General features: G+C 37.3%; 1 protein-coding gene across 3 annotated transcripts in view; it reads right to left on the bottom strand.

The window, feature by feature from the left end:
• CTNNA3 (catenin alpha 3) overlaps positions 1-21,953 on the bottom strand; it is a 1,887,341-nt gene that overhangs the window by 1,816,913 nt on the left and 48,475 nt on the right. For 2 of the 3 annotated variants that reach the window (XM_035266221.3, XM_078345826.1), the window contains exon 1: positions 19,959-20,151. The exons of the other annotated variant lie outside the window; for it this stretch is intronic. The gene's annotated coding sequence lies outside the window, so the exon portion shown is untranslated. Of the gene's footprint in view, positions 1-19,958; positions 20,152-21,953 lie in introns of those variants that run through there. 3 annotated transcript variants of the gene reach the window in all.

Genomic DNA, 21,953 nt, shown 5'->3' with positions numbered 1-21,953 from the left:
TGTCCCTCCTTGTCTAGGAAACCTTCCCTTGAATATTCTACCATCTGTATATGAAAGTTCAATTTTCTTCACATCCTTAGACATACTAGGTTATTATCATACATTAACATTTACCAATTTAATGAGTATGATAAAGTATCCTATTGCTGTTTTAATGTGTCTTTACCCAGTAACTAGTGAAGAAAACTAAGTTTCCTTTGATTTATTTATGGCTCATTCCAGTTTTCTTTTCTGTGCATTATCTTTTTACATATCATTGACCCTATTGGATTGTTCCTTATCTGATTATTTATCTTTTCCTTATTAATTTTTTGGAGTTTTTAACAAAATCTTATGATAAATGACTTTTGTTAAATAGTGTATGAGTCAACTATTTTGACAATAACACCATATGAAAAAAAAACACCACTGAGTTTTAGAACTCAGTTTTACAACTCAGTGTCCTAAGAACACATTTATTATTTCTTGTGCATTTTCAGAAGAAAATATCGTCTCCTTGAAGATTGGCTAATACAGAATGGACCTGGCTTAGCTTGCTCCAAGCTGTAGTTTTGGGATCCAGAACTGCTCCACATTTTTCTCATCTTCCTTGGAAAAGTAGGCCACTTACAGCATATTCTTCTCATGAACAGAAATACAAGAGGGGCAAATGGAAACATCCAGTACCTCTTAAGGTGAAGACTCAAAATTGGCACTCTGCCTTTTCTGCTCACATTCTAATGGGCAAAGCAAGTCATATGGACAAGTCTAAAATTACTGGAGCAGGGATATACACTCTGCTTCTAGAAGGAGGAATAGCAAAGTCACATGGCAAAGGGGATTGATATAGGGAGAGAGAGGATTGGGAAACAACAATACAATCCACCTTATAATGTAAACATACCCTGTCAGTTGGTACTTTTTGTTTCTTTTTAATTTTTTTCAGTCTTTTAATTAATTTAATTGATTTTTTTTCATTAATGTAATAATTTCAGTATTTTACTTTATGGCTATGTTTTTGGGGTCTTATTTAAGAAATTATGTCCCATCCTAAGATTATAAATACATTCTCCTATATTTCTCTCTAGAATGCAATCATAGGGATCAATAACCAATATATTTTAAATTAGCATATGCCTAAATGTAAGATTATATCATATAAACTAAAGGCTGAGGCACCCAAGTTAAATAATCAAAGTTAAAAACATTAACCCAAGGATGACTACTTATTTCAGGTGAATTTTTGAGCTGGGTCTTTAAAATATATTAATGATACAAGCTGGCAAAAAAAGAGAAAGACCCAGGAATTATAAGAAATGACAAAACTTGATCATCTATTATAAACAGATCTTTATTAATCTAACCAATATGGTTATATTCAAAAATGCAAAGCACAAGAACACAGAAAAATATCTACAGTCTTGTGAGGTCATGTCATTGGAAAAAGAAAAAAGAAACTTTCATAGAACTAAACAATTATAAAATGATGTATGTTATGATGTCAGATTTGAAAACATGTGTACATATAGTAATAGCAAGGTCCACTTCAATAGTTTTAAGTAAAAATGAGGTCACTCCTATTTTCAAGCTAAAACCACTTCCCAATTGCCAGACTGGCAGGGAATCCAGCATCTCTCTTGTCTCTCAAATTGTTCAAAAATTCTGGGGGCGTCTCCATTCACACGCCACAGAAAAAGAAAACCAGAGAAATGGATTAGAATACAAGTGGGCTCTGTTGAAGGATGCTGGTGTTCTGTCCCTGGCACACAGTTTACTGATGGAAGCTGATTTCCGACAGTCCAGTGAGGCCCTTTCTCCTGCTGCACTCTTACTGTTGCTGCTGTGGATCCTGTGAGAGGCCACAGTGATTTAAGACAAGCATACCATTCCCGCATAAGTATGGCACAGAACCCATGCCTTCAACATTTCAGTTTACTAAGCCTAGTGGCTGAGTCAGGAGGGCCTTCCAGTGAGTTACACATGTGCCAGAAACAAACCATCCTAGGGTAACATAGGCCACCAGGGGGGGCTGTAGTTAAAGGGTCATTGGTGTTCTTTCTCAATAGCAAATTTTAATCAGGACTAATTTGATGCCTGGGTCAGGGGAACTCTTCCTAACAACAGACACATTGTAAAAGGAAAAAGTCCAGGTCTTCAGTCTTCTCCTGTTTGAAGGCTCCCAGACTTTACAAATTTCCTCCAGTCTCCCCAGTGCTGACCAGCTCTGCAGCTGAAACAAGACTAAAAAGGGCAAGCTTTGTCAAGTTAGAAAAAGACCCTTTCACACCAGTATCTGAGATACAAAAGGATAATAACCTCATTAATGTTTCCAAACACCAGGGGAAATTTTTCCTTACCTTAAGGTTCACAGATAAAATATGAAATGCCCACTTCAAATTTCAGATAAACAAAGAATAATTTTCTGGCATAAGTATGTGTCCTATGCAATATTTGGGGCATAGTTACACACACACACACACACACACAGATACATAATTGTTGTTTCCTTGAAATTTAAATCAACAGTATGTCCTGTAAATCTGTCCACTTTTCCTTATCTCCTTCGTGAATTACAAACTGAGGAAAAAAGGAGTTGAAACTCACTTGTGCCTAAATTTGCAACAGCCACAGAGGCAGACCCTCACATCCCACCCATGTAACCTCACATCCTATCAATGACTTGGGGCTGGCACAGCCAATCAAATAGTCAGCTTCCACCCCCCTACTTCAAAGCAGCTGCTTTTCAGGTAGCCAGGGGCATTTCCTAGCTACCTCTCAGCAATACATTTCTAACTACACTCAGCCAAAAAGATTTCGATTCCCAGAAATGCAGCACAGGATGAAAGAGAACAAGGAAAGAATGACATATTGTACTCTGGTATGAGAAAGCCCCAACAGAGAAGGCAGACAGAAGAAAAACGCAGGCAGAAGGGTATTCTGGAGATTAGGTTTTATGCATCTCTTTCAGAAAGGTGACCAAATTGCTTCAAATTATCTCGGGTTAAATTCACCTCCAAGTAGAGAAACAAATAATAGGAATAGGAGAAGAGTTGCCCCAATGGAAATGTACCTCATGTAGCCCATAAACTTAACAAGATACTTACCCTTCACTTTATGATTTGAGAGAATAATTCTGTAGAACCAAAACTGATGGTGATGGATCTGAAAGGCTACACATACCTCATTTATGACAAACACCAGAACTACATATAAATCTCATGTATTTCAAAAATAATAGAAAAAAACAGAATTTTTAAATTATATAACATAAAAGAGGAAGACACTTTCTTACCGAAGTAAGGGAAAATTATCTCCGAGACAAAAGAAAATTTAGAATACATCTATGCTGTGTTCTCAGTGAACTATCTAAAAATGTAAGTTCTAGGAAAGAAGTGATGGAAAGGCTAAAAAGAAAAGAAAGTTGACTGAAGTGAGAGGTCAAGATAAAAAGAGACCTGGCAAAGATTTAAACATCCAATAATCTGTCAAAACCAAAAGACAATAAAGTAATTAAAATCTGAATCATTTCTCTCCATTTCCTGCCTCTCCACCAGCAGCTTCATCATTCAGAGGGCAAAAAAAGCAAAGAATGGAACTGCTACCCTGGATTTAATTATTACCAACAAAGAATGAATACGTTGGAGAAGTGAAAGTGACAGGAACCTTGGGGAAAACTGAACATATCATCTTAGAGTTCATTACAGCCAAGAAAGAAAACACAAAGCAAAGTAAGACAAGCATCTTAGATTTCTTAGCTGTTGAGAGAAAATATAAGAATGATCCAGAGCCACAGACTTTAAATGAAAGATAGGTTAAAAAATGTAAGCCATTACTACATCACATATGAGGACAAAATGAGAAAGAGTGTATACTCAACATGGTATGCAAGGAGCTTTCTAAGGAGCTAAGATGTTTGAAGAACATACAAAAGAAGAAGGAAGAGGGTAAAGGTTGCATGAACACATCGTTGTAGTGTCAGTCTATTAGGAGAGTGGTATAAACCTAGGATGAGCGAAGACTTAAACAACACAAAAATTTTTAAGGTTGTGTTTGAGGATGGAAGGACAAAAAAGACACAAGTCCCCCCTCCCCCAGGCAGCTTCTATAATATTAACACATAACAGAGAGAAAGAAAAATGACAATATTTTTACTTTACTTTCATCTTGTCTCTCAAGGAGAATGGTCTCTAAAATGAAAATATTGTACCAACAATCTTGAGAGGAAATTGATAAACAAGAAAGGAGAAAAGATAGTAAGAGAATGCTTAACAATTTAGATGAATGTCCATTTCTGGGTATATTCTATCAAAGCAGGGTTTCTCATCTTCAGTACTATTGATATTTGAGGCTAGATAACTCCTTATGGTTGGGGGCTATCCTGTGTGTTGTAAAATGTTTAGCAGCATCCCTGGCCTCTACCCACGAGAAGCCAAAAGAACCTGCCCCCTAGTTATGACAGCTAAAAATATCTCCAGACATTCCCAAATGTCCCCTAGGAAGCAAAAGCACGCTTAGTTGAGAACCACTATTTTACAGAGCACTGAAAAAAAATATATATGTTATCACAGAATTCTGGCAGCATCTTGGCATAATAATGGAAAATGAAGAGTGGTAACATAATATTGGTAATTGACAAATGTTGTCTCATATATCAGAAAGGTAGAATTTAAAAAGTAAAACCAAATTCTATCTTGGTCTCTAGAAAAGTATCAAAATATTAATTAGAAAAGAGAACAATGATTTTTTGCTACCTTGGTATAGGTTCACTAAGAGCCACTCATACTAAACTAACTTAATTTTCTTCTCTTCCTTTTTCTTCCAAATGATTGCTAAAAAGATAAAATTGGTTTGACTCAAACATATTTTAAATCTTTTGTGAAATATTCTTTGCCAAGACAAAGAAATGTGAGCTATCTCATACACTGTTGGTCAATGTGAATAATGGTAAAATCTCTTTGGAAAGCATGCTGATAGTATTCCTAAAATTTTATATGCACAAATTCTTGAACAAACCAATGCCACTTCTAGGAATCTGAAAACACATACAAAGATGCATGTCACGAACTACAGAATTGTTTGTAGCAACATAAGGTAGAAACATCCTAAATGTGCATCAAAAGGGACTAGTTAAATAACTTGTCATATATCCTTTCATTGGTGTGACTTTATTATTAGAGGGTCAGAAAAGCCTTTAAAAATATAGAGAGTCTAATTGGATGTCATTTGAGTAACAGTAAGAGAGATGTTAAAAATATTTAACCCAAACAGCAAGGCTCAGGACCCAAGCAATCAGAACTTATCCTGGAGCTGTCTTGGAAGCCTCATCCTGTACCAAGTGTTTCAGTTGCTGGGTCTAGGAAAGGTCCAGGGGTTTCAAGCAGAGGCCAAGTAGAGGAAAATTACTGGTGAGGGTAAGGGAGAAATACAAAAGCATTTCATATTTTAACAATCTGTATGGCCTCACTAGGAAGTATCAGTCCTCACTAACAGATAAAACAACATTAAAATAATTGAGAATAACATGGAGCAATAAATTGATTGATTGAAATAGAACTCAGATTTCACCAATCAAACATGGCTTGGGTAAGATTTTAGAAGGTCACAGGAATCAGAATCTTCTAGGAAAGCTGTGATGGGGCTTCCAGTGTCCAGCCCAAAAGCACCAAATTGTAGAAACCAGTACCTCTGTATCACTGTCCAATCTTCCTAGCTGCATTGTCTTTGACTGTTTCTCTGGCCCTCCTGCAAGTCTGTGGACTACCTAATGTCATTTATGAAACTCCTGTTGCTTAAACCAGCTAGAGTAGACTTTGGTTATAACCAAAAACCCTGGCTAAGGTACCCTTTACTAAAATAAATGTGCATGTATAACATTTTTATTTTAAAAAAGTTAATTTTTAAAAGTGATTTTTTAAAGACATGTGGGCTGATTAGTGAAATAGATCTGAGGAAACACTTGCTTGAAGAAATAAATCCAAAAGAGCAGCATAGAGATCTAGATCCCAAAAGCTCATCTGAATATTAGCTGTGTATCAAACACCAGAGGCACTTCTTAAAAATACAAATATGGACCCATGTCAATAGCTAACTTTCTTTTTTTTGGGGGGGGGAGGAAGGCAGGAAGGAAGGGAAGAAGGACGGTAGGGAGGAAGGAAGGGATGAAGTAAGGAAGGAAGGGAGGAAGCGGGGAGGGAGGGAGGGAGGGAGGGAAGGGAAGAAACGAAATCAAGCAATGAAAGAGACATTGCCGACCCGGATCTAGAGGTTTACAAGTTGATTTCTTTTTTTTTGAGAGAAGGAAAGAAAAAAAGAAAATAAGTAAAGGAGAGGAAGAAAGAGGAAGAGAAAGAGGGAGAGTAAATGGAAATATTGCTTTATTTTGAAAAAAATTGGGTATTAATAATGGCCAATGTTTTATTTAAACTAATGGGTAGGTGTGATGTGGTATTGACAAGAATGTATATTTTGTGTATCTGAAGTGGAGAGCTCTATAAATATTTATTAAGTTTACTTGTTCTGGATCTGAGTTCGAGTCCTTGATATCCTTATTAATTTTCTGTCTCATTGAATCTAAGTCTCCTATCTGGGTGTTAGGATCGTTAGCTCTTGTTGTTGCATTGATCCTTTTACCACTATATCTTTGTTGCTTTAAAATCTATTTTATCCGATACAAGAATTGCAACTCCTGCTTTTTATTTATTTATTATTTATTTTTGCTCTCCATTTGGTTGGTAAATCTTTCTCCATCCCTTTGTTTTGAGTCTTTGTGTATCCTTGCATGTGAAACAGGTCTGGATGTAACATGCCGTTGGGTTTTGGCTGTGTCTTTTGATTGGGAATTTAGTCAATTTAAATTTAGGGTTACTGCCATTTGATGTTGACTGGCTGTTTTATCCATTTGTTGGTGTAAATTCTTCTTTATGTTGGTGCTCTTTACTTTTTGGTGTATTTTTAGAAAGGCTAATACTGGTTGTTTCTTTCTGTGTGTAATGCTTCTTTCAGAAGCTCTTGTAAAGCAGGCCTGGTGGTAATAAAATCTCTGAGTTCTTGCTTGTTCATAAAAGATTTTATTTTTCCTTCAGTTGTGAAGCTTAGTTTGGCTGGATATGAAATTCTGGGCTGAAGGTTCTGTTCTTTGAGGATGTTGAATATTGGCCCCCACTCTCTTCTGGCCTGTAGAGTTTCTGCCGAGAGATCTGCTGTAAGTCTGATAGGCTTGCCTTTGTGGGTTATCCGACCTTTCTCTCTGGCTGCCCTTAGTATCCTCTCCTTCGTTTCAACCCTGGTGAATCTAACGATTATGTGCCTTGGGGTTGGTCTTCTTGAGGAATATCTTTGTGGTGTTCTCTGTATTACCTGGGGTTGAATGTTGACCTGCTTTGCTAGTTTAGGAAAATTTTCCTGAATAATATCCTGAAGGGTATTTTCCAGCTTGGATTCATTCTCTCCGTCGCATTCAGGTACACCTATCAAACGTAAATTTGGTCTTTTCACATAGTCCCACATTTCTTGAAGACTTTGCTCATTCCTTTTTATCCTTTTTTCTCTAATCTTTTCTTCACGTTTTATTTCATTAAGTTGGACTTTGATCTCTGATATCCCTTCTTCTGCTTGAACAATTCGAGTGTTTAAACCTGTGCATACTTCTCGGAGTTCCTGTATTGTATTCTTCAGTTCCATTAATTCATTCATACTCCTCTCTAAGTTGTCTATTCTCAATAGGATTTCATCAAACCTTTTTTCAAAGTTCCTAGTTTCTTTACGTTGGGCTACAACATGTTCTTTTAACTCACTGAAGTTTGTTATTATCCATTCCTTGAAGAGTGATTCTGTCATCAGGAGGCGCTCGTTCTCCATCAAGCCTTGTTCCATTGTTGATGTGGAACTGTGATCATCTTTAGAGGGAGAGGCGTTCTGACTTTGAGTATTCTCAGCTTTTTTACGCTGGTTTCTTCCCGTCATTGTAAATTTATCCTCCTGTCGTCTTTGAAATTACCAACTTTCAGATTAGGTCTCTTGAGTGGACGTCCAGGTTGTTAGTTCCCAGGGCCAGAGCAGCGGCGTTAAAACTGATGGTGATTTTCTGCCCAGGATTCTCCTGTCGGGCTTCCTTCTTGTTTCCGTAGTAGGCGACTCTGCCTTCCCGGGGCTCCAAACCTCGGTCAGAAGGGGAAGCGGTCCCGTTTACTCTGCTCCGAGAGCTGCCGCGCCGAGGTGCCGGCGGAACCGCTGCGCCGACCACGAGAGTCGCACTGGCGACCCATGTGTTTCCACCACTGGGGGATCTTCTGCTCCGTGAGCGACCAGACTTTGTCTGAAAGTGTGGCGTCCTCTAGTTCTCCGCGCCTTCCCTGAGAGCTGCAATCCCGGGATGTTAGCGATCGGCCATCTTGGATCGTTCTCCCAATGGCTAACTTTCTTAAACATAATAACAAATTTTTAAATATGATGGAAGGAAAGAGACCATTTATGATACCAACCAACATTTTAAAAAATACTGACAGGTAAACTTTTCAAATATGATGGAAGGAAAGAGCCCATTTACGATACCAACCAACATTTTAAAAATACTGACAGGTAAACAATTTTAAAATTCTAATGAGCAACATAAAAGAATTAAGTAAAAACTAAAAAGTGATGTATAGGCAAACTGAACACTACAAAAGTGTTTATTGTCCCTATTAAATATCCATCGACCACATGAAAACTTGATAAAGTGTTAAAATTCATCTAGAAATAAACACGCTTATTACATAGGCAACCAAAAGTGTCTATCACTGACTATTTGATTTTTCCTAGATGTAATATGTGATTACATCTAGGAAATTAAAGGAAAATAAAGAATAAGGAGAATAATTATTCCTTCCAGTTATTAAAACATATTATGAAATGAAGTTATTTTAAAAGTAGGGATTGGAAAAAATAGGAATAAATATTAATAGAACAGGAAAGACAGCTGAGAAATGGACTCCACTATAAACTTAGCTTATGTTAATATGGCCTTCAAATTATCAGGAAAAAGAGTGATTCTTAAATAAATTACCATGGATCAACAGAATAAATATTTAGGAGAAAAATTAAAAATAAAGCTTACTCTCTGATCACTCCTTGCCCAAATTGAATTCCAAATGTAGCAAGAATTTTAAAGTTCTGAAAGTATGAATATATAAGTTTATGTATAATAAACCTAATATAACTAAGTAAAAATTTTTATGTATAATAAAATTTTAATATATGGATAATAAATTTATAATAATTAAGCAGAAAGCCCTTTCTAAGCAAAACTCAAAACCCAGAAGCTGTAAAAGAAGAGGTTTAAAATTTTGACTAAAAAAATATTTTGTTTTCTATATAATTCAAAAATAAAACAAAAGTCTAAAAATAAACAACAAATTATGGGGAAATGCCTTGAACAGGTAAAAAGCTAATTTGCTTAATTTACTATGGTGGCATAAAAAAAAATAACTCAATAGAAAAAATTAGGCAAAGGATTTGTAAAGGCAATTTATATAAAAAAAAGTGCAATGGGCTAATAAGTACTTAGAAATTGTTCAACTGTACTCATTATTAATTAAATGCAAATCAAATACAAGAAGATAATATTTTTACCAAGCTGCCAAAATTGAAAATTTTTGATATGGTATCATCAGTGCTGGCTAATGGTTGGGACCATAAGCTCTCAGTGTATACACTGTTGGGGAGATATAAACTGATATAAACTTCTTGAAGAGAAATATGACAATATCTCTCAAATTATAATTATACATACTCTTTTTTTAATTTTTTTTATTGCATTTTAGGTTTTGGGGTACATGTGAAGAACATGCAAGATAGTTGCATAGGTACACACGTGGCAGTGTGATTTGCTGCCTTCCTCCCATTCATCTATATCTGGCATTTCTCCCCATGCTATCCCTCCCCAGCTTTGTCAGATGAGTAAACTGCAAAATTTTTTTCCCATTCTGTTGGTTGCTGATTCACTCTAGTGACTGTTTCTTTTGCCGTGCAGAAGCTGTGGAGTTTGATTAGGTCCCATTTGTCTAGTTTGGCTTTTGCTGCCAATGCTTTTGGTGTTTTGGTCATGAAGTCCTTGCCTACTCCTATGTCCTGAATGGTTTTGCCTAGATTTTCTTCTAGGGTTTTCATGGTGCCAGGTCTTATGTTTAAGTCTTTAATCCATCTGGAGTTAATTTTAGTGTAAGGTGTCAGGAGGGTTTCTGACCTGTCAGAAAGTTTCTGCTTTCTGCACATGGCTAGCCAGTTTTCCCAACACCATTTATTAAACAGGGAATCCTTTCCCCATGGCTTTTTTTTGTCAGGTTTATCAAAGATTGTATGGTTGTAGATATGTTGTGTTGCCTCCAATGCCTCTGTTCTGTTCCATTGGTCTATATCTCTGTTTTGGTACAAGTACCATGCTGTTTTGATTACTGTAGCCTTTTAGTATAGTTTGAAGTCCGGTAGTGTGATGCCTCCTGCTGTGTTCTTTTTGCTTAGAATTGACTTAGCTATGCAGGCTCTCTTTTGGTTCCATATGAAGTTCAAGGTGGTTTTTTCCAGTTCTGTGAAGAAAGTCAATGGTAGCTTGATGGGGATAGTGTTGAGTCTGTAAATTACTTTGGGCAGTATGGCCATTTTCACGATATTGATTCTTCCTAACCATGAACATGGAAGGTTTCTCCATCCTCTCTCATTTCGTTGAGCAGTGGTTTGTAGTTCTCCTTGAAGAGGTCCCTTATGTTCCTTGTTAGTTGTATTCCTAGGTATTTTATTCTCTGTGTAGCAATTGTGAATGGCAGTTCGTTCTTGATTTGGCTCTCTTTAAGTCTGTTATTGGTGTATAGGAATGCTTGTGATTTTTGCACATTGATTTTATATCCTGAGACTTTGCTGAAGTTGCTTATCAGTTTCAGGAGTTTTTGGTCTGAGACAATGGGGTCTTCTAGATATACGATCATGTCGTCTGCAAATAGAGACAATTTGGCTTCCTCCTTTCCTATTTGAATACGTTTTATTTCTTTTTCTTGCCTGATTGCTCTGGCTAGAAATTCCAGTACTATATTGAATAGGAGTGGTGAGAGTGGGCATCCTTGTCTAATGCCAGATTTCAAAGGGAATGCTTCCAGTTTTTGCTCATTCAGTATATTGGCTGTTGGTTTGTCATAAATAGCTTTTATTATTTTGAGATACATTCCATTGATACCGAGTTTATTGAGGGTTTTTAGCATAAAGGGCTGTTGAATTTTGTCAAAGGCCTTCTCTGCGTCAATTGAGATAATCATGTGGTTTTTGTTTTTGGTTCTGTTTATGTGGTGAATTACGTTTATATACTTGCATATGTTGAACCAGCCTTGCGTCCCCGGGATGAATCCTACTTGATCATGGTGAATAAGCTTTTTGATGTGCTGTTGCAATCGGCTTGCCAGTATTTTATTGAAGATTTTTGTGTTTATGTTCATCACGGATATTGGCCTGAAGTTTTCTTTTCTTATTGAGTCTCTGCCAGGTTTTGGTATCAGGATGATGTTGGTCTCATAAAATGATTTGGGAAGGATTCCTTCTTTTGGGATTATTTGGAATCGTTTCGGAAGGAATGGTAACAGTTCCTATTTGTGTGTCTGGTAGAATTCGGCTGTGAACCACCTGGACCTAGGCTTTTTTTGTGTGTGGTAGGCTCTTAATTGCTGCCTCAACTTCAGACCTTGTTATTGGTCTATTCATAGTTTCGACTTCTTCCTGGTTCATGCTTGGGAGGACACAAGTGTCCAGGAATTTATCCATTTCTTCCAGGTTTACTAGTTTATGTGCATAGAGTTGTTTGTAATATTCTCTGATGATGATTGATGATGGTTTGAATATCTGTGAAATCTGTGGTGATTTCCCCTTTATCGTTTTTTATTGCATCTATTTGGTTATTCTATCTTTTCTTTTTTATTAATCTGCCTAGTGGTCTGTCTATTTCGTTGATCTTTTCAAAAAACCAGCTCTTGGATTTATTGATTTTTTGAAGGGTTTTTCGTGTCTCTATCTCCTTCAGTTCTGCTCTGATCTTAGTTATTTCTCGTCTTCTGCTAGGTTTTTGAGTTTTTTTTATCTTGCTCCTCTAGCTCTTTCAATTTTGATGATAGGATGTCAACTTTGGATCTCTCCACTCTTCTCATGTGGGCACTTATTGCTAAATATTTTCCTCTAGAGACACTTTAAATGTGTCCCAGAGATTCTGGTATGTTGTGTCTTCATTCTCGTTGGTTTCGAAGGACTTCTTTATTTCTGCCTTCATTTCATTGTTTATCCAGTCAACATTCAAGAGCCAGTTGTTCAGTTTCCATGAAGCTGTGCGGTTCTGAGTTAGTTTCTGAATTCTGAGTTCTAACTTGACTGATTGCACAGTGGTCTGAGAGACTGTTTGTTATGATTTCAGTTGTTTTGCATTTGCTGAGGAGTGCTTTACTTCCAATTATGTGGTCAGTTTTAGAGTAGGTGTGATGTCGTACTGAGAAGAATGTATATTCTGTGAATTTGGGGTGGAGAGTTCTGTAAATGTCTATCAGGTTTGCTTGTTCCAGGTCTGAGTTCAAGCCCTGGATATCCTTATTAATTTTCTGTCTGGTTGATCTGTCCAATATTGACAGTGAAGTGTTAAAGTCTCCCACTATTATTGTGTGGGAGTCTAAATCTCTTTGTAAGTCATTAAGAACTTGCCTTATATATCTGGGTGCTCCTGTATTGGGTCCATATATATTTAGGATCGTTAGCTCTTCTTGTTTTATCAATCCTTTTACCATTATGTAGTGACCTTCTTTGTCTCTTTTTATCTTTGTTGCTTTAAAGTCTATTTTATCAGAGATGAGAATTGCAACTCCTGCTTTTTTTTGCTGTCCATTTGCTTGGTAAATCTTCCTCCATTCCTTTATATTGAGCCTTTGTGTATCCTTGCATGAGACATGGGTTTCCTGGATACAGCACACTGATGGGTTTTGGCTTTTTATCCAATTTGCCAGTCTGTGTCTTTTGATTGGTGCATTTAGCCCATTTACATTTAGGATTAATATTGTTATGTGTGAATTTGATACTACCATTTTGATGCTAGCTGCTGTTTTGCCCGTTGGTTGATACAGATTCTTCATTTTGTTGATACTCTTTACATTTAGTATGTTTTTGGAGTGGCTGTTACTGGTTGTTCCTTTCTATGTGTAGTGCCTCTTTCAGGAGCTCTTGTAAAGCAGGCCTGGTGGTGACAAAATCTCTGAGTACTTGCTTGCTCACAAAGGATTTTATTTTTCCTTCACTTATGAAGCTTAGTTTGGCTGGAGATGAAATTCTGGGTTGAAAGTTCTTTTCTTTAAGGATGTTGAATATTGGTCCCCACTCTCTTTTGACTTGTAGGGTTTCTGCCAAGAGATCTGCTGTAAGTCTGATGGGCTTCCCTTTGTGGTTGACCCGACCTTTCTCTCTGGCTGCCCTTAGCATTTTCTTCTTCATTTCAACCCTGGTGAATCTGACGATTATGTGCCTTGGGGTTGCTCTTCTTGAGGAATATCTTTGTGGTGTTCTCTGTATCTCCTGGACTTGAATATTGGCCTACCTTGCTAGGTTGGGAAGTTTTCCTGGATAATATCCTGAAGGGCATTTTCCAGCTTGGATTCATTCTCTTTGTCACATTCAAATACACCTATCAAATGTAGATTAGGTCTCTTCACATAGTCCCACATTTCTTGGAGATTTTGTTCATTCCTTTTTGCACTTTTTTCTCTAATCTTGGCTTCTAGTTTTATTTCATTCAGTTGATCTTCGACCTCTATATTCTTTCTTCTGCTTGATCAATTCAGCTGTTGGGACTTGTGCATGCTTGGCGAAGTTCTCGTGTTGTGTTTTCAGCTCCATCAATTCATTCATATTGCTCTCTAAGTTGTCCATTCTTGTTATCATTTCCTCAAATCTTTTTTAAAGGTTCTCAGTTTCTTTGCATTGAGTTAGAACATGTTCTTTTAGCTCACAGAAGTTTCTCATTACCCACCTTCTGAAGTCTGATTCTGTCATTTCATCACACTCATTCTCCGTCCAGCTTTGTTCCCTTGCTGGTGAGGAGTTGTGATCCCTTGTGGGAGGCTAGGTGTTCTGCTTTCGTGTGTTTTCCTCCTTTTTGCACTGGTTTCTTCCCATCTTTGTGGATTTATCCCTCTGTCATCTGTGTAGTTGCTGATTTTCCCATTGGGTCTCTGAGTGGACATCCAGATTGTTGATGATGAAGTATTTCTGTTTCTTAGTTTTCCTTATAACAGTTTGGCCACTCTGCTGTTGGACTGCTGAGGTCCACTCCAGGCCCTGCTTGCCTGGGGAACACCTGCAGAAGCTGCAGAACAGTGAGGGTTGCTACCAGTTTCTTCTTCTGCTATCTTTGTCCCAGAATGATGCCTGCCAAATGTCAGTCTGATCAGTCCTTTGTGAGGTGACTTTTTGGATATATGGGGGTCAGGGAACTGCTTCAGGAGACAGTCTGTACTTTATAGGAGCTCAGGTGTTGAGCTGTGAGCTCCGCTGTTCATTCAGAGCTGCTAAGCAGGTAGGTTTAAGTCTGCTACAGCAGAACTCATAAAACCCTTTTTTTTCCCCCCCAGGTGCTCTGTCCTGGGGAGTTAGGGCTTTATTTATGAGTATCCATTGCACTGTCCTGCCCAGTAAGGAGGCAGCCTTGTCACTGCCTGTCTTCAGAGGCTTTACTGAGCTGCTCTGGGGTCCACCCTGCTGCCGTGGGCTCCACCCTACTGCCATGGGCTCTGCCCTGCTGCCATGTGTATTTCTCTGCAGTCCTGTTTATATGGGTGTTGTTAGAACTGCTGTGGCGATGATGGCCCACCTCTGTAATGGCGGGTTGCCTCAGCAACGGCAGGCTGCATCAGCAATGGCAGACTACCTCCATAGGGGTGGAGTGCCTCAGTAATTGCGGACGCCCCTCCCCCACCAAGCTGCATCGTTCTGGGTTCAGCTGTGCTTGCCGAGAAACTCTGAACCCAGAGTGTTTCCAATTGCAGTTTTTTTTGTTTGTTTGTTTTTGTGGGGGTAGGACCCGCCAAGCCTGATCACCTGGCTCCCTGCCTCAGAGCCCTTTTTTTAATAAGTTGAATGGTTGACTCTCTCCCAGGGGTTCCAGTCACCTGCTGAAAGGGCACTGGGATCTGTGTGATTTCCCATGCAGCAACCCACTGTGCTGGCTGAAACAACATCGCTGCCCGGGAATCTCCTGGCCTGGCTTTATGTTTCTGTCCTGTTTAATCAGATGAATATGCTAATCTGCCTTCCTGGATCTCTAATTGTCAGTTTAACAGGGCAACCAGACCAGTGTATTTTGTAGGGAGAGCTGCTGCGATGCATCGCCAGTTGAAACAGCCACGCCGGGCAAAACAGCCGCGCTGGCGACCCATGGGGCTCCTTCACCTGGGAATCTCCTGGTCTGTGGGCAATAAAGATCCATCTGAAAATGCGGTGTCCACCCACCCTCTGCACTTTCACTGGGAGCTGCAATCCTGAGCTGGTCCTACAGCGCCATCTTCTCTCAATTGTATAATTATGCATACTCTTTAATAAGCTGAATAATATTTCCAATTAAAGGTAATACTTATGAAATTTTAAAATAAACATTCCCATTGATACAGCAATTCTACTTCCATGAATTTAACCTAGGCATACACTCAAAAAGTATACCAGGATATATGAACAAGAATATTCATTGCAACACAGCAACATGACAAAACAAATAAAAAATACTGAAAATTACAAACATGCCCATCAATTCAGAATGGGCTAAATGAATTCTGCTACATATATAGAGTAAAACACAATAAAGCTGCTAAAAAGAACAAGGTAAGTTTATACGAACTGCTATGCATCTGTCTTAACCAAATATAACTGTCCTAAGGGGGAAGGAGATACAAGATGCAGATCAATCTGCATAACATTATGCCTTTTTTTTTCCTGACTGAAATTAGGGTTCTGTCAATTAGCAAGCAGAGGAGAACACATCGATATTGTGTCAACCAACAGTGTCTATCACAGACTATTTGATTCCTTTGTAATCCCATACTGGGAAAATAGAACCTGCAGAGTCTAACGGAAAGGCAAGTTAATCCTGCAAATTCCCATGAAAACATGATCCATGAGCTTCAGCCCTGGACTAAGACAGAACCCAGGATCTCTTCTGGAGAATCTCAGAGAATTTGGATTATTTATTACTCTCACTTCACCCCTATGCACAAAAACCCACACATTAGAAAGGAAACATCATGAAGACAGGGTCTATTTTTGGTTCACTAGTATTTATCCCCAGACTAAAAACATGTCTGGCACACAAATCATCTACAATGAATGAATGAATTCCAAACCAACATTAGAGTAGACTCAGTGTAGCCCTTTGGCAATCCTGCCTCTCATTCCATGGGCTCTCAACGAGCTAACTCTGGGCCTCTTTGCCCTGATGCCATCTCTAAAGGCTTCATCAACTGAGACTTCGTAATTAATTAATTGTATACCTTCATCCCTATTCTCTGACTTCATGCACATAGGTAAGAGGAGATAAATGTTTATATAGTATAACTTAAGCAATGCTACTCAAACTGCAGGTCTGCAATGAGAAAAGGAGCTTGTACTAAAATTAAGTTAGTGAGTGCTTCCTTCATGTAGAAAATCTCGCTACCAAGTGCTTAGGGTATAGCTGATTTACTTTCAGGCACAAGCCTCTTATCTCCTCATAGACCAGATAAAAACAGAACTGCCAATTACATTTTGAACAGTGCTAACTTAAAGTAGGGGCCTCCATTGTTCAAGTTCCAGTATTTGAGAGACTTTCTTTGCACTAAACATTGCCCTCTCCATCAAGTCAATTTCCCCATTGCCAGGAGGGATCTGAAGCAGAAAAGCATCCTGGTTAGGATAATGAAAGGCAAAGAAAAGAGATGGGGAGGGTGCCAAATAAACTTCACCTAATCTTCAATTTTGCACATAGAAACTCATAGTCACTTATCATATGCTAGAAGCTAGTGATTAAATTGGTAACAGATTACTGGCTGAGTCCCAGGCAACAATAATGTGGTTAAAAACAGTAATTAAGCATGTGAAAAATCAGATGCAGCAGCTAACAGGCTAACAGTCCTGTTCACCTTCAAAAATTCTGCAGCCTCAACTATCTGTCACTTTCCATTAGATTTGCAACTTGGCTAAACTCTGGAGTTCCACCCCGCAGTACCATGTCAGTTAAAATACAGTATCCCAACAAGAATCAGAAAATCACGCTTTTTAAATCTCTAGGCTAGCATTCCCATGAGCCAATGATCCATAAATAAACACTATTTTTAAGTCTTCATTACGAAGCACATAGTTTCTCTTCCAGCCAGTTTGGGTTGCCAACTTCTCTTCTTAAATCTTAATCCCTCCTATTCCAAAAAAAATAGAAACATGCAAACAGAAGTTCATGGGGAACACAGAATGAAATGCCCATCCTTCTGTAGCTATGGGCTGTCTCTAAATATTATCGAATAATAAAACTTCACAATTTAAAAAGTTTTTTAATACAGGAAGAATGTATTCTTTAATAATTCATAACTATATCTCACTTCCCACCACATAATATTAATATCTCTAATCTCTCCACTTTGATTTCTTTGGACCAGTCACCACTTCCAATAATTAGTTTTATCTATCACTAATTCCTTAGCTTTCTTCCTTCAATATACTCTATTTATAAAACCATGGTTCTCAAACTGAACAATGACAAAATTAAAACTTATTTTCCCTGACTCCTTCCACAGCCATGCCTTATTCCATTCTCATATTTTTCCTTTAGAAAAACCCAATATTGAATGGCTCCTCTAGCTTGTGTCCTCTATCCTTTTCTTTCTATTCTGCTGCCTACAGATTTTCTCCAAATACTTCTAATTTCTCCAAAGATTCACAATAACTAAAGAATTTATTCTTCCTATTCCCATTTCTTTGTCACAGTTGCATCATAAAAGTCAAATAAACCCCTATGTCTACATGGTCTTCTAACAAAGTTATTTATAAATTTTATTGTTTTAATGTCCAAAGTAACATTAGTGATCAACAATACTATCTGTTGGTTTCAGGCAGAGCTGAAGTATTTTCAACTCTGACATGAAGCTTTGTTGATAATCTGCTGTAAAAATTCTGTGAGTAGGAGAGATTCTGTCCTTCTAAACACTAAGTATTTTGATATCTATGTGCCTGATAACAATGTTCTACACTTCATAGACACTCAATAAATATATCATTTGGTAGACAAGGAATTTTGCAATGCTTTAAAAGAATAACAAGAAAAACACATCTTAAATATCACAACCTTTACCTTCAAACATAGTATTCTCTAATCCAACAGTTCCACACTTAGAAACAGAGATTAAGGAATATCTTAAATATACATACATACATACATACATACATACATACATATACACATAAGTAAATACAAAAAGCTATTTACCATAGCACCATATAATTTTATGGTTTACCATAGCACCATATAATTTTATTAATAATTGCTGAACATTTATGAATAAAATTATATTCATTCACTTGGAAGAATGTTACACAAATTTAAAATGCTATGCAATTGTAGAATAGGTAATATTCTGTGGAAAATGTTTTGGTATATGGTTAAATAAAAAAGCAAGGTTCCAAATTTTATCTATAATATTACTGCAATTTTTTTAAAGCCATCTAGAAAAAAAAAAGACTAGAAGGAAACATCAGTGAGATTACTGGCAATATTTTTCTGTGCTTTCAAAATTCCTACAATGAACACTTACTGCTTTTATAATGAAACAAAGTTTGATCATAAAAATCCCAATCTTTTACTCAAATAAAAAGGAAGATTCAGACTATGCGCAGGAGGTAACAAATGGAAATAACTTTGTCTATGCTGTCTGTATTTTAGGTTTCTCCATTTAACAAACTTGTCCTATAGTACTACTGAGATAATTTTTTTATAATGGATAACAAAATTTTAATAGCATACTCAAATATGCCATTCAAATATGACCTGGATAATCTGCATCTTCAAATCACAACTATTCTAATATGTTGAGTTTTCAATATACTAGCCATAAACCCAGAACCAAGGCAAATCTGAAATCCTTTTTTTCCCACTTTGTTTTAATCAAATCATTTAATTCTAATGTATCTCCAGAGATCTGAGTAGGCACATATCAGTGACTCAAAACCTCTACAGTAAATGTACTTTCTGATGCCTAGCCCCAATTTCTTCTTCTTCCCTTTTGAACTCATTTCTTCTAATTCTGTCTTCAGTATAACTGACAGCAGCTGCTCACAATCACTCAGATCCCGTTAGATAGTGACCTTTTCTTTACATGATTGATCATTACATCTCATGATCATTCCATACAGTGATTTTCATTTGATTATGACTGGTCATCCAACAGTTCTGAAAGCATTCCTCAACCTCCTAATATTCCTGCCAATTACAAAGCAAATAGATATTAAATTTGGAAATTACTGCTTTTTGCCATTATCTCACTTGAAACATCTTCTATTTACTATGAATTAGCTTTTGATTGGAAGTAAAATCCCTTCAAACATATTCCATCTTTCCTTCCTTTTCCCCACTCCCATGCCAAAGCACAAGCATCTAAGCCATATCTTATCTTTTCCTGCACAGTATCCATTCTGCTTTTTATAGCCAGAAGCTCTCTGAATGCAAAGCACGACCTTGGCTACCAGCTTCCCCTGGCAATAGTTTGAAAGTTATTTATAACTCTAAAATTAGCGTGAAAGCATACATTTCTCATCATAACTAGTCAAAACATTCCCATTTCATAAATAATGTGATCTTCCTTAATTCAGAAGGAAATCCCACATTTTAAATCTATGATTATAACTAAGACACAGGAATTCAATGCAGAAATGAGAATTCGCTGAAGTTCAGCTCTTCTCTTTACAAACTTGACTCTTACCTTTCTGTTTCTTCCTATAAAATAAATAGGCTTAAAATGCGGCTCCTGTAGGGAATTTTCCAAAAAGAGCTTGGGGGGGTGAAAAAAGACTTCTTGGTGGTCGCAGAGTTACAGAGTACCAAATTGAGAGGCAGTGACAGTGGGGCAGTCACTTTAGCTGAGCATTGTTCACCCAGGATAAGAAAGAAAGGGGAGGTTACAAGCCAGGGTGGGTGGTATCTAATCCTGAACTGCTAGTCACTGACCTCACTGACAACTTGTTACTGAAAATACTTCGTTGAAAAAGGCCAGACACATACTTTGCCTAGAGACCTACAAACATAGCTCTGAATAAGTTAGATTTGCACTTCTCTAGTTCCTTTCCAAAAGAGGAACCTCTTATATCTAATTAAAGCCAAAGACTGGAATTATTGAAAGTGAACAATACAGAAGGGAAAACAGGAGTCCAGAAAATCCTCACATCAAAAGATCAATTATGTAAAATTCAATGTCTTCAGAACCCTAGAGATGATGACATCAAGGCCATGTGTCACGTCTGAGATCTTATTTTTCTTCTTCTGAAATATTACCTGTCTCATACCTTGTACCAAGCATCACACACTCTGCTTCCAGTATTTATGAGGAACCACATCATTATCAGTAAAGAATGTAAACTGAATATTTACCAAAAGCTCAGTAGTTAAACCATTATTAAATTTAAGCCACCAAAAAAAAAAAGTCTTCTCCACCAAAATTTCTTTTTTCTCTCCATGACTATCCTTCTTCATATTTCCTCTTCCTTTTTTTGATATCTTCTCCCTCAATATCTTCACATTCACTGAAAAAATCTTGCATATCCCTGCCTTATTCTTTATCATTTCATCAATTCCTTGACATCCCACTTGAACTTCTGTGGCATTTCTTTGGACATTACCATTTTTCTGACTTTCTTCTAATAGCTTCTAAGACAAGCAGTGCTAACTAAAATATGAACTACTTGTTTGAGTTTTGGCAGTCCTGTTCTTAAAAGGCTGAATTCAAAATAAAAAGAAAGCATTTATTTATTAGCTCTCCAAATACTCTTAGCACAAACATCAGGGAGCCAAGAGGAAAGGCAGGGTCTGGGAATTGTCAGAGATTCAACTGTGAAGGGAATTCATTTTATATGTTTTTTCAGGAGAGCCTTCAAAATAACTTTTTTTATGTCCTACCTTTAAAATGTGCATAATTGACAATACATTTATCTAAAGATTCTTAGTTGCTAACAGGCTATCCTTCCCAGATTTTTTTAAAGCAGCTTTTTCCCCCTGGAGAATCTAGGAAGAGTCTCTTTTCACAGTGAAACAAAGAGTAAGTTTTATGTCTCTCAATCCATCTTTTCTTGAATAAAGAAATCACTTGACACTTGCAAAATAGTAGGTTTTGTTTTAGAGCTTTAATAATGAATGTTTTCCAAACCAGGACTGTTGAATTGAGCCCAAGATGAGATATCCAAATTCTACCATGGTTTGTCCTGCTGTGAAACCACAATAAGTAACTTACCTGACTCTCCTTTCCATCTACAAAATGGAGATGAGAACTCCTATTCTTTTTATTTGCTTCTCAGAGGATATGTGAATTAAATGGATAAAAGCTGAAGAGCTTTAAATTAAACTGAACTCTTCAGAGATGCGATACAGATAAAACCTTCTTACAGAAATTGGTGTTATCAAAACAATTAAATATTATAAATATCTGAAATATAATTTTAAAGAGCTTTGTGCAGTGGGTTTTTGTTTTTAATTCCTTCATAAAAATATCTGCAGCCTCCAAGACAGTATTTAGCTGAAGTATTTCCCACTACAGCCACAAGAGGTCCCTCCTAGCAATTCAAATCACGTCGGATTTGTTGAGCACAGGCCCCATGGTCCTCTGCACTTATATCGGTTTGCTGACTGAAAACACATATCATATCACCTATGTCAAATTTCCATAGCTAACTATAGGGTAGGAGACAAAAGCAGAGAAATCTGGCCT

Source organism: Callithrix jacchus, chromosome 12 (genome assembly GCF_049354715.1).
Source record: "Callithrix jacchus isolate 240 chromosome 12, calJac240_pri, whole genome shotgun sequence".
Taxonomy (NCBI): Eukaryota; Metazoa; Chordata; class Mammalia; order Primates; family Cebidae; genus Callithrix; species Callithrix jacchus.
The sequence above is the reverse complement of the archived record's forward strand: the minus strand, read 5'-3'. Positions and strand labels throughout refer to the sequence as shown.